Source organism: Lissotriton helveticus, chromosome 2_1, assembly GCF_964261635.1.
Source record: "Lissotriton helveticus chromosome 2_1, aLisHel1.1, whole genome shotgun sequence".
Lineage (NCBI taxonomy): Eukaryota > Metazoa > Chordata > Amphibia > Caudata > Salamandridae > Lissotriton > Lissotriton helveticus.
Genome location: NC_136059.1, coordinates 884,676,872 through 884,692,347, shown reverse-complemented (window position 1 = coordinate 884,692,347; position 15,476 = coordinate 884,676,872).

The window sequence follows — 15,476 nt, the reverse complement described above, 5'->3', positions numbered from 1 at the left end:
GAGAATGTGGATCAATGTCACACATTCACCCCAGTCCAAAGATCTGGGCCCAAATCCATCGTTTTTCCACTCCACACCACCCTGGGTTAGACAATGGCGATATGCAAATCAGCGCTGACCCTGTGCCCTATGGGAACAGTCCAGTCCGAACTACAAAAGCCATGTCCTTCCCAGAACGGAAACAAGCATCCGAGGACCGGCCCGGTTTCGAGGTAACACCTCTCTTCAGCCCGGCTAGCTTGATTCCAGTGGTGTGGAGTGCCTGGGACTCACGTCTGAGCATCCCCAGTACACTTAGAGCGGTAACTGCAAACACAACAATGATGGACAGAATGTGGATCAATGTCACACATTCATCCCAGTCCAAAGATCTGGGCCCAAATCCATCGTTTTTCCACTCCACACCACCCTGGGTTAGACGATGGCAATATGCAAATCAGCGCTGACCCTGTGCCCCATGGGAACAGTCCAGTCCGAACTACAAAAGCCATGTCCTTCCCAGAACGGAAACAAGCATCCGAGGACCGGCCCGGTTTCGAGGTAAAACCTCTCTTCAGCCCGGCTAGCTTGATTCCAGTGGTGTGGAGTGCCTGGGACTCATGTCTGAGCATCCCCAGTACACTTAGAGCGGTAACTGCAAACACAACAATGATGGACAGAATGTGGATCAATGTCACACATTCACCCCAGTCCAAAGATCTGGGCCCAAATCCATGGTTTTTCCACTCCACACCACCCTGGGTTAGACAATGGCGATATGCAAATCAGCGCTGACCCTGTGCCCCATGGGAACAGTCCAGTCCGAACTACAAAAGCCATTTCCTTCCCAGAACGGAAACAAGCATCCGAGGACCAGCCCGGTTTCGAGGTAACACCTCTCTTCAGCCCGGCTAGCTTGATTCCAGTGGTATGGAGTGCCTGGGACTCACGTCTGAGCATCCCCAGTACACTTAGAGCGGTAACTGCAAACACAACAATGATGGACAGAATGTGGATCAATGTCACACATTCACCCCAGTCCACAGATCTGGGCCCAAATCCATCGTTTTTCCACTCCACACCACCCTGGGTTAGACAATGGTGATATGCAAATCAGCGCTGACCCTGTGCCCCATGGGAACAGTCCAGTCCGAACTACAAAAGCCATGTCCTTCCCAGAATGGAAACAAGCATCCGAGGACCGGCCCGGTTTCGAGGTAACACCTCTCTTCAGCCCGGCTAGCTTGATTCCAGTGGTGTGGAGTGCCTGGGACTCACGTCTGAGCATCCCCAGTACACTTAGAGCGGTAACTGCAAACACAACAATGATGGACAGAATGTGGATCAATGTCACACATTCACCCCAGTCCAAAGATCTGGGCCCAAATCCATCGTTTTTCCACTCCACACCACCCTGGGTTAGACAATGGCGATATGCAAATCAGCGCTGACCCTGTGCCCCATGGGAACAGTCCAGTCCGAACTACAAAAGCCATTTCCTTCCCAGAACGGAAACAAGCATCCGAGGACCAGCCCGGTTTCGAGGTAACACCTCTCTTCAGCCCGGCTAGCTTGATTCCAGTGGTGTGGAGTGCCTGGGACTCACGTCTGAGCATCCCCAGTACACTTAGAGCGGTAACTGCAAACACAACAATGATGGACAGAATGTGGATCAATGTCACACATTCACCCCAGTCCAAAGATCTGGGCCCAAATCCATCGTTTTTCTACTCCACACCACCCTGGGTTAGACAATGGCGATATGCAAATCAGCGCTGACCCTGTGCCCCATGGGAACAGTCCAGTCCGAACTACAAAAGCCATGTCCTTCCCAGAACGGAAACAAGCATCCGAGGACCGGCCCGGTTTCGAGGTAACACCTCTCTTCAGCCCAGCTAGCTTGATTCCAGTGGTGTGGAGTGCCTGGGACTCACGTCTGAGCATCCCCAGTACACTTAGAGCGGTAACTGCAAACACAACAATGATGGACAGAATGTGGATCAATGTCACACATTCACCCCAGTCCAAAGATCTGGGCCCAAATCCATCGTTTTTCCACTCCACACCACCCTGGGTTAGACAATGGCGATATGCAAATCAGCGCTGACCCTGTGCCCCATGGGAACAGTCCAGTCCAAACTACAAAAGCCATGTCCTTCCCAGAACGGAGACAAGCATCCGAGGACCGGCCCGGTTTCGAGGTAACACCTCTCTTCAGCCCGGCTAGCTTGATTCCAGTGGTGTGGAGTGCCTGGGACTCACGTCTGAGCATCCCCAGTACACTTAGAGCGGTAACTGCAAACACAACAATGATGGACAGAATGTGGATCATTGTCACACATTCACCCCAGTCCAAAGATCTGGGCCCAAATCCATCGTTTTTCCACTCCACACCACCCTGGGTTAGACAATGGCGATATGCAAATCAGCGCTGACCCTGTGCCCCATGGGAACAGTCCAGTCCGAACTACAAAAGCCATGTCCTTCCCAGAACGGAAACAAGCATCCGAGGACCGGCCCGGTTTCGAGGTAACACCTCTCTTCAGCCCGGCTAGCTTGATTCCAGTGGTGTGGAGTGCCTGGGACTCACGTCTGAGCATCCCCAGTACACTTAGAGTGGTAACTGCAAACACAACAATGATGGACAGAATGTGGATCAATGTCACACATTCACCCCAGTCCAAAGATCTGGGCCCAAATCCATCGTTTTTCCACTCCACACCACCCTGGGTTAGACAATGGCGATATGCAATTCAGCGCTGAACTTGTGCCCCATGGGAACAGTCCAGTCCGAACTACAAAAGCCATGTCCTTCCCAGAACGGAAACAAGCATACGAGGACCGGCCCGGTTTCGAGGTAACACCTCTCTTCAGCCCGGCTAGCTTGATTCCAGTGGTGTGGAGTGCCTGGGACTCACGTCTGAGCATCTCCAGTACACTTAGAGCGGTAACTGCAAACACAACAATGATGGACAGAATGTGGATCAATGTCACACATTCACCGCAGTCCAAAGATCTGGGCCCAAATCCATCGTTTTTCCACTCCACACCACCCTGGGTTAGACAATGGCGATATGCAAATCAGCGCTGACCCTGTGCCCCATGGGAACAGTCCAGTCCGAACTACAAAAGCCATGTCCTTCCCAGAACGGAAACAAGCATCCGAGGACCGGCCCGGTTTCGAGGTAACACCTCTCTTCAGCCCGGCTAGCTTGATTCCAGTGGTGTGGAGTGCCTGGGACTCACGTCTGAGCATCCCCAGTACACTTAGAGCGGTAACTGCAAACACAACAATGATGGACAGAATGTGGATCAATGTCACACATTCACCCCAGTCCAAAGATCTGGGCCCAAATCCATCGTTTTTCCACTCCACACCACCCTGGGTTAGACAATGGCGATATACAAATCAGCGCTGACCCTGTGCCCCATGGGAACAGTCCAGTCCGAACTACAAAAGCCATGTCCTTCCCAGAACGGAAACAAGCATCCGAGGACCGGCCCGGTTTCGAGGTAACACCTCTCTTCAGCCCGGCTAGCTTGATTCCAGTGGTGTGGAGTGCCAGCCCAGTTGGAGCGGTAACAACACAAGACAGCGATGATTCAGTCCTTTTCTGCAGATAAGTTGCAATTGCTTTAATCAGAAAACTTTTCCAGTTCCCGCTTCTCCACTCTCGTACAGTTGGACAGGCTTAAATGATGTACATGAGCACTCTTTTTTGTCATGACTGAATCCATGTTCAATCTGTTCTGTGACTTCGTCATATATCTGTTTCTGCTCAAGGTTTAGTTGTTTCACCAAATCTTCTAAGTTAACTTCATCATCTTGAGCTTGTTCCATAGCTCTTTCCACCTCATCCATGGCAGTGCCAGCTTCATTTTGGATAATTGGTCCTCCAAGTGGATCCTGACTCAATGAAGCAGAACTCTGACTGTCTTGAGAACTGTCTCTAGCAATCTCTGCAGCAATTGTGGCTTCTTGCTCTATTTCTTCGTTCAACATTTGCAGATAATTTAGAAAAACAGGACATTCTATGGTATCCTTGGTTGCATTAAAAGAATCTTCGTAACAGAGAAAATCTCCAAGTAGTTCCTCTTCTGTACGCCATGGCTTAAAGAGTTGCAAAAGAGCTAAATAGTAGAATTCCCTTTTCTCTGGATTTTCACAACTCAATTTTCGATGATTAATCAAATGGCTTTTTTTCTGTCTCACTAGACATCCTTCACACCCAATGATATCATATATTCCATTGTTAATATCTTCTCTGATTGTTCTCTTATAAATATAGTTTTGCAGAACTTCATACAAACAAACGTTCTCAAGATAACGACTTCTATTTGGATAGTATGTATCCAACATGTTGGTCTTCAAAATATCTGTACTTTCTGGTTCTTTCTCCGCCAAATACTCTATTTCTTGTACAGATTTCAAAACTCGATTTCGTGTTGGAGCAAGACCTAGACTCACCCAAATGATGGTTTTAGATTTGGCATATAGACTTGCAGATGACAATCGATCAGAACATTCATATGCTCCAATTTCTCGATGCGACAACATCTTCAGACTGTAACTGTATAATTTCTTGCTTAGACTCTTTTCATGTGAAATGTCCTCCCACATTTCCTTCAGTTCTGTCTTTTCTTTTTTTGTGATGTAAGACGTCACATATCGAGCCACAGCAATAGAGTTGTCAGCAACAAATTGAATATCCATGTTAGCATTCCACATGGACAAAATCACTGGGTTGTAGTCGTTGATGTACTTGGACTCTTCGTTTCTTTTTAAATTGTATGTATTTTTTGGTGATTTCCTCGTCACAGTATGTCGCAGAGAAGACATCAAATAATTTACTCTTCCTTTAGAAATCACTGGTCGTGGAAAGGCGAAACGACATTTTGTGTAGAACTTGTCCTTGTTTCTGAATTTTCGACGACACTGCTTTCCACAACGATGGGATTGAAAGCGTAAAACGTCTTGCCTTAAACTGTTTTCTTCGGTAGTTTTCGGAACAGCACATGTTGAATACTCTTCAATGAAGCTCATCATTGTCTCATCATTGGGTGCATCTTTAATCCACAACAACATATGTATGTGAGGAGCACCTCTCGCTTGATACTCCTTTCTCCCCAAAAAATCCAAAACCTCTCCAAGGGGAGGATTTTTTTTGTTGGTAATAAAAGACATCATAGCTTCAAATCTATGATTGAAATATCTGCATACATTTACTGGATCCAAAGAACACAGTTCTCCAGGTGTTTTGAATTCTATATTTTGTATATTTGCATTTGCCTCTCGTAGAAATTGAAGTAAGTCATCCCATGCATACTCGGCACAGCTAAGAGTGAGGAACCATGTAGGAGTTCCTAAGTTTCTTAGCATACATTTCAATTCCCCATGACGACGGTACCAATACTCCTTTGTACCACGCTGACATGCCATGAGATTGATTAGATGAGATTCCAAAATATTATCTTGCAGATTCACTTTCTCCATAAAGTCCCTCGCCAAAACATTTTGTAGATGTGCTCCACTTTTCAGTATATGGTTTACTGCATAAGAAAGCCCAGACAAGTCACTTTCATACAGTAGATGAAACAAATAGGGAATGCATTGACGAAACCTTGGATCTTCAGCATATAATCTTACAGTTCGATATTCAGATGCAGGAATTTGAAGTGGTCGATCGTCCTATCGTCCACCTCGACCTGTTGGAAATAGCTGTGGAAAACAACGAGCTTCTAAACTTTCTTCCCATACACTAACGGGACTTCCTTTTGCTGCTTTCATTTGAAACAATTCAATTGCATTACCCATTACTTCTTTGGAATGCAAAGGATGAACAGTATAATGTTCATATATTTCTTCACTTCTAGAGACATCAACTTTTTCAATTTGGCCGACTGAACAATCACTGTCTTCATCTGCAGCTGTTTCCTCTGCTGCAACACACATGTTTATAATACTCATTGTTTTTGACTAAATACAACGTTGCCTTTTTGACTTTCCTAACATCCACTAAATCTTGCCAGATTTTTTTACTCTTTGTCGGAACCCCATTAACTAGAATAACTAACGGTTCCTCTTCTACTTTTTCTATACCAATTGTACCAATATTTTTTTTTTAAATCTAGAGGCAAATAAACAACTCTCTATCTTAGGCTCCATGCAAACAATTGCCTGAAAAGGGTGGACACTTTGAATCAAAATAGACTCATATGTATTTAAATCCATCAATTCAGGGGGAATGTCTACCAACTCCAGATTATTATGAACAGCTCTAGCAGGCATTCTGTTTTGATTTCATTTATCATAACAATATTTACAAATACGCTGATCAGAACTCAAATCAAAACAATTCTCCACCCACAAATAAGTTGCAAAATCCTTCCACTCATAATTATTTATCTTTTCACTTTTTACGTATAAATGAACTAATCTAGTTTGATGCTTATAATGACTTCGTCGACAACACACACAAGTAAAATTCGGCCTTTCACTTGATTTCACCTTAAACCTGGTAATTTCCTGCTCAAACTTTTCTGTACTTGATATCTGTACATTGTCTTCCACATTACCTTGAATTGCTGTGTCAATTTCTACACTGTCCTCTTTTTTATCAAAATAACAAATCTCAATTTCTTCACAAATCTTCTTCACATCTAATTCAGTTCCATGCAAAAGAGCACTGTTTAATTGTTTAAGCTTAAGTGCTGGACTTTTTGCATAATACAACATTCTCACTAATTTCCTCATTTTGGTATGATGCACTGCTAACATCCTAAAATGATGAAAAACACTCTGACAGACTTTTCTAGAAAGACAAGCCAGTGAATGGCCTTGCAAACCTGTCGTTTCTCTCACTCTGCAAGGATCTAAGTCTTGCAACAACTTCACTTTCTGCTTTAGACTTTTCTTACTATATGTACGTAAGAAATTACAAAACAAATCAATTGATTCCTGTCGCACACTACAAATACGACTACACTTCCAAGTGTACACTGGACCCTTAGTACGTCTCCCTAAAACTTCATCAGTTAACATCTCTTCTGGTTCTCTAGGCACAAGTTTCTCTTTTTCAATCGGACAACCGTCTTTCACTTCATACGCTCGACCACTGGTGTCAACTGCATGCACTAAATCATTCTCCTGGAAGTAACTCTCCTCATTAAAAAATGGCTCACAACTTGAACTGTGCATCCATTCTCCAGAAAAAACTTTACAAAAATTAGTCCGATTAATTACTCTTTTCCATCTACTGTTTGATTTGAAAACATCAATTGTCTTGTTAAGTGTCCTAATTCTATTGATTATTAAAATAAATAACTTTTTCTTAACTTCAAAAGCCTGATCAACAATCTTCTCTACACTTTTTTTTTCTTATAAAAAGCAGCTCTCTGTTTACCTTTCCTAATGTTTTTTAACAAATTTAAAATCACTCTATTGCGAAACATTCATCTACGAATGTCTCTAAACTGATTCTGCCTTCTATTCCTATACATATTATTCTCTCCTGCTCCAGTTGTAGGATTCTTTGAGGTTCTCTCCTTCCTTTTCAAATGTACTCTCTCATTTTCTTTTTCTACATGCTGTCCATCATTTTTTTTTAAAGTACATATGTTCCAAATAAAAGACTTAGTTGTCTTACCAGGAGCTTGGTTCCTGTTTTTTGAAGTATTTGTTGTGGAAGAGTGCTGTAATTCCGTTGCTGTTTTTGGTTTTTCTCGGTTACGTTGTTTTCTTGTCCTTTCCCTTGTGGGCATGTTTGCTTACTCTTGAAATCTTGATTTCAATCTGTGTTAAAGAAAAAAATAGCACAATATAGACCACTATTACCAAACAACAAAGCAATGACAAAAAGCAAACGATCTATTCAGGGTTACAGATCAGGTGAGGATTCTCCAGGGGTACACAAAAGGTGAGGCCTGTATTGAAGACTATAGTGGAAGACAGCTCTGTCCACAGGTACAAAGAAGATGAGACCTATGTCTAAGTCCACTGCACTCTTATACACAGGCTTCACCACCTATGCTTCCCGGGAAAGCCCTCTCTCCCACTACAGTCTTGATCATAAACCTCACCTCCTCTGTCCCTCTGGACATGTCTCACCTCATCTGCACAATCTACTTCCTAATCTCAGGTAACACAGATGACATAATTGATCCTCATTTATAAAGCCATGCATCAGTTTTGCGCTACTGATGCGTCGCTTTTTGTGACGCATTGGCAGCATAAAACATGTGCCTTGTTGCACCATATTTAAAAAGTGACGCATGTAGTTAGATGCGTCATTTTTTAAACCACTGCACCACATTATACCTCTGTCAAGTGTAATGTACATAGAGGGGTCATTTCTCCGCAAAAAGTCTCGTAATAATGACGCAATAAAATCTATGAGATTTCACTGCATCACTTTTATAACACTGTTACATCAAAATCTTGCACCTGCCTCACAGCAGGGATAAGACTGAGGCAAACGCTTTCACATGGAGCTTTCCCCATGTGATACGATTCTCACACCTAAGCAGGAGTGCAGATGAGATGAAGCCTGTCCAGGGGAGCACAAAAGGTGAGGCTTGTGTCCAAGAGTGCAGTGGACCATTCCTCTATGCAAACAAACTCAATATGCTTCCTACACTGAGTTAACACAGGTAACATCATAGTAAAGAGTCAAATTTACGCCTGTGTCTAAGAGTGCAGTCAGGGATAGGCTTCATGAAGCCTAGTCCACTGCACTCTTAGACACAAGTCTCACCACCTACGCTCCCCAGGAAAGCCCAAACATGTACCTTTTTGCGCCATATTTAAAAAGTGACGCATGTAGATAGATGCGTCACTTTTTAAACCTCTGCGCCACATTATACTCAAAAATTTAAAAGCCATTAATTTTCCCCAAAATCGTTTTTGACATCACATTTAGGAAACACAGCACAGGTCCTATGTACAAGCATCTGCCTCACAGCAGGGATAAGACTGAGGCAAACGCTTTCACATGGAGCTTTCCCCATGTGATAGGATTCTGACACCTAAGCAGGAGTGCAGATGAGATGAAGACTGTCCAGGGGATCACAAAAGGTGAACTTTGTGTCCAACAGTGCAGTGGACAGGACTAAACTGGAGTAGTGTGCAAAAAAAAAAGAACCTCATTTATGAGGCCCTGCGTCAGTTTTGCACTGCTGATGCGTCACTTTTTGTGACGCATCGTCGGCATAAAACATGTACCTTTTTGCGCCATATTTAAAAAGTGACGCATCTAGGTAGATGCGTCACTTTTTAAACCTCTGCGCCACATTATACTCAAAAATGTAAAAGCAATTCATTTTCGCCAAAATCGTTTTTGACATCACATTTAGGAAACACAGCACAGATCCTATGTACAAGCATTCCATATCATTACTGAAACCTCACTATTTTACAAAATACAATTCCTCTATGCAAACAAACTCAATATGCTTCCTACACTGAGTTAACACAGGTAACATCATTGTAAAGAGTCAAATTGACACCTGTGTCTAAGAGTGCAGTCGGGGATAGGCTTCATGAAGCCTAGTCCACTACACTCTTAGACACAAGCCTCACCACCTACACTCCCCAGGAAAGCCCAAAATTGTACCTTTTTGCGCCATATTTAAAAAGTATTTACAACAAGGGGTGGTGATGGACAGAGTCTCTGAATTAAGCAGAATACTCTCACCCAGTCAAGAGATCAGGGCTAGATCCAACACAGTTTTTTAGCTCATTGCACCATCCCAGTTTCAGAACCTGGCTGTATGCAAATTAGTCTGTCCCTGGCCCAGTGCATCATGGAAACAGGGCAGACCAGACTACAAAAGCCAATTCTTACACTGGGAAGGAAACAAGCTTCCGGGGACCGGTTTCTGGCATTTCAGCCGTCTTCGGCCCGGCTTGCTTGAATCCTGATGGTGCAATGAGCAAGGGACTTACATCTGAGTATACCCTTCCACGCTTAGGGTGGACAAAAATATTTACAACAAGGGGTGGTGATGGACAGAGTCTCTGAATTAAGCAGAATACTCTCACCCAGTCAAGAGATTAGGGCTAGATCCAACACCGTTTTTTAGCTCATTGCACCATCCCAGTTTCAGAACCTGGCTGTATGCAAATTAGTCTGTCCCTGGCCCAGTGCATCATGGGAACAGGGCAGACCAGACTACAAAAGCCAATTCTTACACTGGGAAGGAAACAAGCTTCCGGGGACCGGTTTCTGGCATTTCAGCCGTCTTCGGCCCGGCTTGATTGAATCCTGATGGTGCAATGAGCAAGGGACTCACATCTGAGTATACCCTTCCACGCTTAGGGTGGACAAAAATATTTACAACATGGGGTGATGATGGACAGAGTCTCTGAATTAAGCAGAATACTCTCACCCAGTCAAGAGATCAGGGCTAGATCCAACACCGTTTTTTAGCTCATTGCACCATCCCAGTTTCAGAACCTGGCTGTATGCAAATTAGTCTGTCCCTGGCCCAGTGCATCATGGGAACAGGGCAGACCAGACTACAAAAGCCAATTCTTACACTGGGAAGGAAACAAGCTTCCGGGGACCGGTTTCTGGCATTTCAGCCGTCTTCGGCCCGGCTTGCTTGAATCCTGATGGTGCAATGAGCAAGGGACTCACATCTGAGTATACCCTTCCACGCTTAGGGTGGACAAAAATATTTACAACAAGGGGTGGTGATGGACAGAGTCTCTGAATTAAGCAGAATACTCTCACCCAGTCAAGAGATCAGGGCTAGATCCAACACCGTTTTTTAGCTCATTGCACCATCCTAGTTTCAGAACCTGGCTGTATGCCAATTAGTCTGTCCCTGGCCCAGTGCATCATGGGAACAGGGCAGACCAGACTACAAAAGCCAATTCTTACACTGGGAAGGAAACAAGCTTCTGGGGACCAGTTTCTGGCATTTCAGCCGTCTTCGGCCCGGCTTGCTTGAATCCTGATGGTGCAATGAGCAAGGGACTCACATCTGAGTATACCCTTCCACGCTTAGGGTGGACAAAAATATTTACAACAAGGGGTGGTGATGGACAGAGTCTCTGAATTAAGCAGAATACTCTCACCCAGTCAAGAGATCAGGGCTAGATCCAACACCGTTTTTTAGCTCATTGCACCATCCCAGTTTCAGAACCTGGCTGTATGCAAATTAGTCTGTCCCTGGCCCAGTGCATCATGGGAACAGGGCAGACCAGACTACAAAAGCCAATTCTTACACTGGGAAGGAAACAAGCTTCCGGGGACCGGTTTCTGGCATTTCAGCCGTCTTCGGCCCGGCTTGCTTGAATCCTGATGGTGCAATGAGCAAGGGACTCACATCTGAGTATACCCTTCCACGCTTAGGGTGGACAAAAACCCCTTGTTGTAAATAATTTTGTCCACCCTAAGCGTGGAAGGGTATACTCAGACATGAGTCCCTTGCTCATTGCACCATCAGGATTCAAGCAAGCCGGGCCGAAGACGGCTGTAATGCCAGAAACCGGTCCCCGGAAGCTTGTTTCCTTCCCCGTGTAAGAATTGGCTTTTGTAGTTTGGTTTGCCCTGTTCCCATCATGCACTGGGACAGGAACAGACTAATTTGCATACAGCCAGGTTCTGAAACTGGGATAGTGCAATGAGCTAAAAAACGGTGTTGGATCTAGCCCTGATCTCTTGACTGGGTGAGAGTATTCTGCTTAATTCAGAGACTCTGTCCCTCACCACCCCTTGTTGTAAATAATTTTGTCCACCCTAAGCGTGGAAGGGTATACTCAGACATGAGTCCCTTGCTCATTGCACCATCAGGATTCAAGCAAGCCGGGCCGAAGACGGCTGTAATGCCAGAAACCGGTCCCCGGAAGCTTGTTTCCTTCCCAGTGTAAGAATTGGCTTTTGTAGTTTGGTTTGCCCTGTTCCCATCATGCACTGGGACAGGAACAGACTAATTTGCATACAGCCAGGTTCTGAAACTGGGATGGTGCAATGAGCTAAAAAACGGTGTTGGATCTAGCCCTGATCTCTTGACTGGGTGAGAGTATTCTGCTTAATTCAGAGACTCTGTCCCTCACCACCCCTTGTTGTAAATAATTTTGTCCACCCTAAGCGTGGAAGGGTATACTCAGACATGAGTCCCTTGCTCATTGCACCATCAGGATTCAAGCAAGCCGGGCCGAAGACGGCTGTAATGCCAGAAACCGGTCCCCGGAAGCTTGTTTCCTTCCCAGTGTAAGAATTGGCTTTTGTAGTTTGGTTTGCCCTGTTCCCATCATGCACTGGGACCGGAACAGACTAATTTGCATACAGCCAGGTTCTGAAACTGGGATGGTGCAATGAGCTAAAAAACGGTGTTGGATCTAGCCCTGATCTCTTGACTGGGTGAGAGTATTCTGCTTAATTCAGAGACTCTGTCCCTCACCACCCCTTGTTGTAAATAATTTTGTCCACCCTAAGCGTGGAAGGGTATACTCAGACATGAGTCCCTTGCTCATTGCACCATCAGGATTCAAGCAAGCCGGGCCGAAGACGGCTGTAATGCCAGAAACCGGTCCCCGGAAGCTTGTTTCCTTCCCAGTGTAAGAATTGGCTTTTGTAGTTTGGTTTGCCCTGTTCCCATCATGCACTGGGACAGGAACAGACTAATTTGCATACAGCCAGGTTCTGAAACTGGGATGGTGCAATGAGCTAAAAAACGGTGTTGGATCTAGCCCTGATCTCTTGACTGGGTGAGAGTATTCTGCTTAATTCAGAGACTCTGTCCCTCACCACCCCTTGTTGTAAATAATTTTGTCCACCCTAAGCGTGGAAGGGTATACTCAGACATGAGTCCCTTGCTCATTGCACCATCAGGATTCAAGCAAGCGGGGCCGAAGACGGCTGTAATGCCAGAAACCGGTCCCCGGAAGCTTGTTTCCTTCCCAGTGTAAGAATTGGCTTTTGTAGTTTGGTTTGCCCTGTTCCCATCATGCACTGGGACAGGAACAGACTAATTTGCATTCAGCCAGGTTCTGAAACTGGGATGGTGCAATGAGCTAAAAAACAGTGTTGGATCTAGCCCTGATCTCTTGACTGGGTGAGAGTATTCTGCTTAATTCAGAGACTCTGTCCCTCACCACCCCTTGTTGTAAATAATTTTGTCCACCCTAAGCGTGGAAGGGTATACTCAGACATGAGTCCCTTGCTCATTGCACCATCAGGATTCAAGCAAGCGGGGCCGAAGACGGCTGTAATGCCAGAAACCGGTCCCCGGAAGCTTGTTTCCTTCCCAGTGTAAGAATTGGCTTTTGTAGTTTGGTTTGCCCTGTTCCCATCATGCACTGGGACAGGAACAGACTAATTTGCATACAGCCAGGTTCTGAAACTGGGATGGTGCAATGAGCTAAAAAACGGTGTTGGATCTAGCCCTGATCTCTTGACTGGGTGAGAGTATTCTGCCTAATTCAGAGACTCTGTCCCTCACCACCCCTTGTTGTAAATAATTTTGTCCACCCTAAGCGTGGAAGGGTATACTCAGACATGAGTCCCTTGCTCATTGCACCATCAGGATTCAAGCAAGCCGGGCCGAAGACGGCTGTAATGCCAGAAACCGGTCCCCGGAAGCTTGTTTCCTTCCCAGTGTAAGAATTGGCTTTTGTAGTTTGGTTTGCCCTGATCCCATCATGCACTGGGACAGGAACAGACTAATTTGCATACAGCCAGGTTCTGAAACTGGGATGGTGCAATGAGCTAAAAAACGGTGTTGGATCTAGCCCTGATCTCTTGACTGGGTGAGAGTATTCTGCTTAATTCAGAGACTCTGTCCCTCACCACCCCTTGTTGTAAATAATTTTGTCCACCCTAAGCGTGGAAGGGTATACTCAGACATGAGTCCCTTGCTCATTGCACCATCAGGATTCAAGCAAGCCGGTCCGAAGACGGCTGTAATGCCAGAAACCGGTCCCCGGAAGCTTGTTTCCTTCCCCGTGTAAGAATTGGCTTTTGTAGTTTGGTTTGCCCTGATCCCATCATGCACTGGGACAGGAACAGACTAATTTGCATACAGCCAGGTTCTGAAACTGGGATGGTGCAATGAGCTAAAAAACGGTGTTGGATCTAGCCCTGATCTCTTGACTGGGTGAGAGTATTCTGCTTAATTCAGAGACTCTGTCCCTCACCACCCCTTGTTGTAAATAATTGTGTCCACCCTAAGCGTGGAAGGGTATACTCAGACATGAGTCCCTTGCTCATTGCACCATCAGGATTCAAGCAAGCCGGGCCGAAGACGGCTGTAATGCCAGAAACCGGTCCCCGGAAGCTTGTTTCCTTCCCAGTGTAAGAATTGGCTTTTGTAGTTTGGTTTGCCCTGTTCCCATCATGCACTGGGACAGGAACAGACTAATTTGCATACAGCCAGGTTCTGAAACTGGGATGGTGCAATGAGCTAAAAAACGGTGTTGGATCTAGCCCTGATCTCTTGACTGGGTGAGAGTATTCTGCTTAATTCAGAGACTCTGTCCCTCACCACCCCTTGTTGTAAATAATTTTGTCCACCCTAAGCGTGGAAGGGTATACTCAGACATGAGTCCCTTGCTCATTGCACCATCAGGATTCAAGCAAGCCGGGCCGAAGACGGCTGTAATGCCAGAAACCGGTCCCCGGAAGCTTGTTTCCTTCCCAGTGTAAGAATTGGCTTTTGTAGTTTGGTTTGCCCTGTTCCCATCATGCACTGGGACAGGAACAGACTAATTTGAATACAGCCAGGTTCTGAAACTGGGATGGTGCAATGAGCTAAAAAACGGTGTTGGATCTAGCCCTGATCTCTTGACTGGGTGAGAGTATTCTGCTTAATTCAGAGACTCTGTCCCTCACCACCCCTTGTTGTAAATAATTGTGTCCACCCTAAGCGTGGAAGGGTATACTCAGACATGAGTCCCTTGCTCATTGCACCATCAGGATTCAAGCAAGCCGGGCCGAAGACGGCTGTAATGCCAGAAACCGGTCCCCGGAAGCTTGTTTCCTTCCCAGTGTAAGAATTGGCTTTTGTAGTTTGGTTTGCCCTGTTCCCATCATGCACTGGGACAGGAACAGACTAATTTGCATACAGCCAGGTTCTGAAACTGGGATGGTGCAATGAGCTAAAAAACGGTGTTGGATCTAGCCCTGATCTCTTGACTGGGTGAGAGTATTCTGCTTAATTCAGAGACTCTGTCCCTCACCACCCCTTGTTGTAAATAATTTTGTCCACCCTAAGCGTGGAAGGGTATACTCAGACATGAGTCCCTTGCTCATTGCACCATCAGGATTCAAGCAAGCCGGGCGAAGACGGCTGTAATGCCAGAAACCGGTAAGCATGAGCGCAAAATCCGCTCCGATCGCGGATTTTGCGGATTTTCGGCAAATCCGCGATCCGCGAACTCTCGCGAATTTACCGAGAATCCGCAATCCGCGATCGGAGCGGATTTTGCGGTCAAAAGTTCAAACCTAAATAATTTACGATGGCGCCGGCAAGCTGCCAGCGCCATCCTCAAA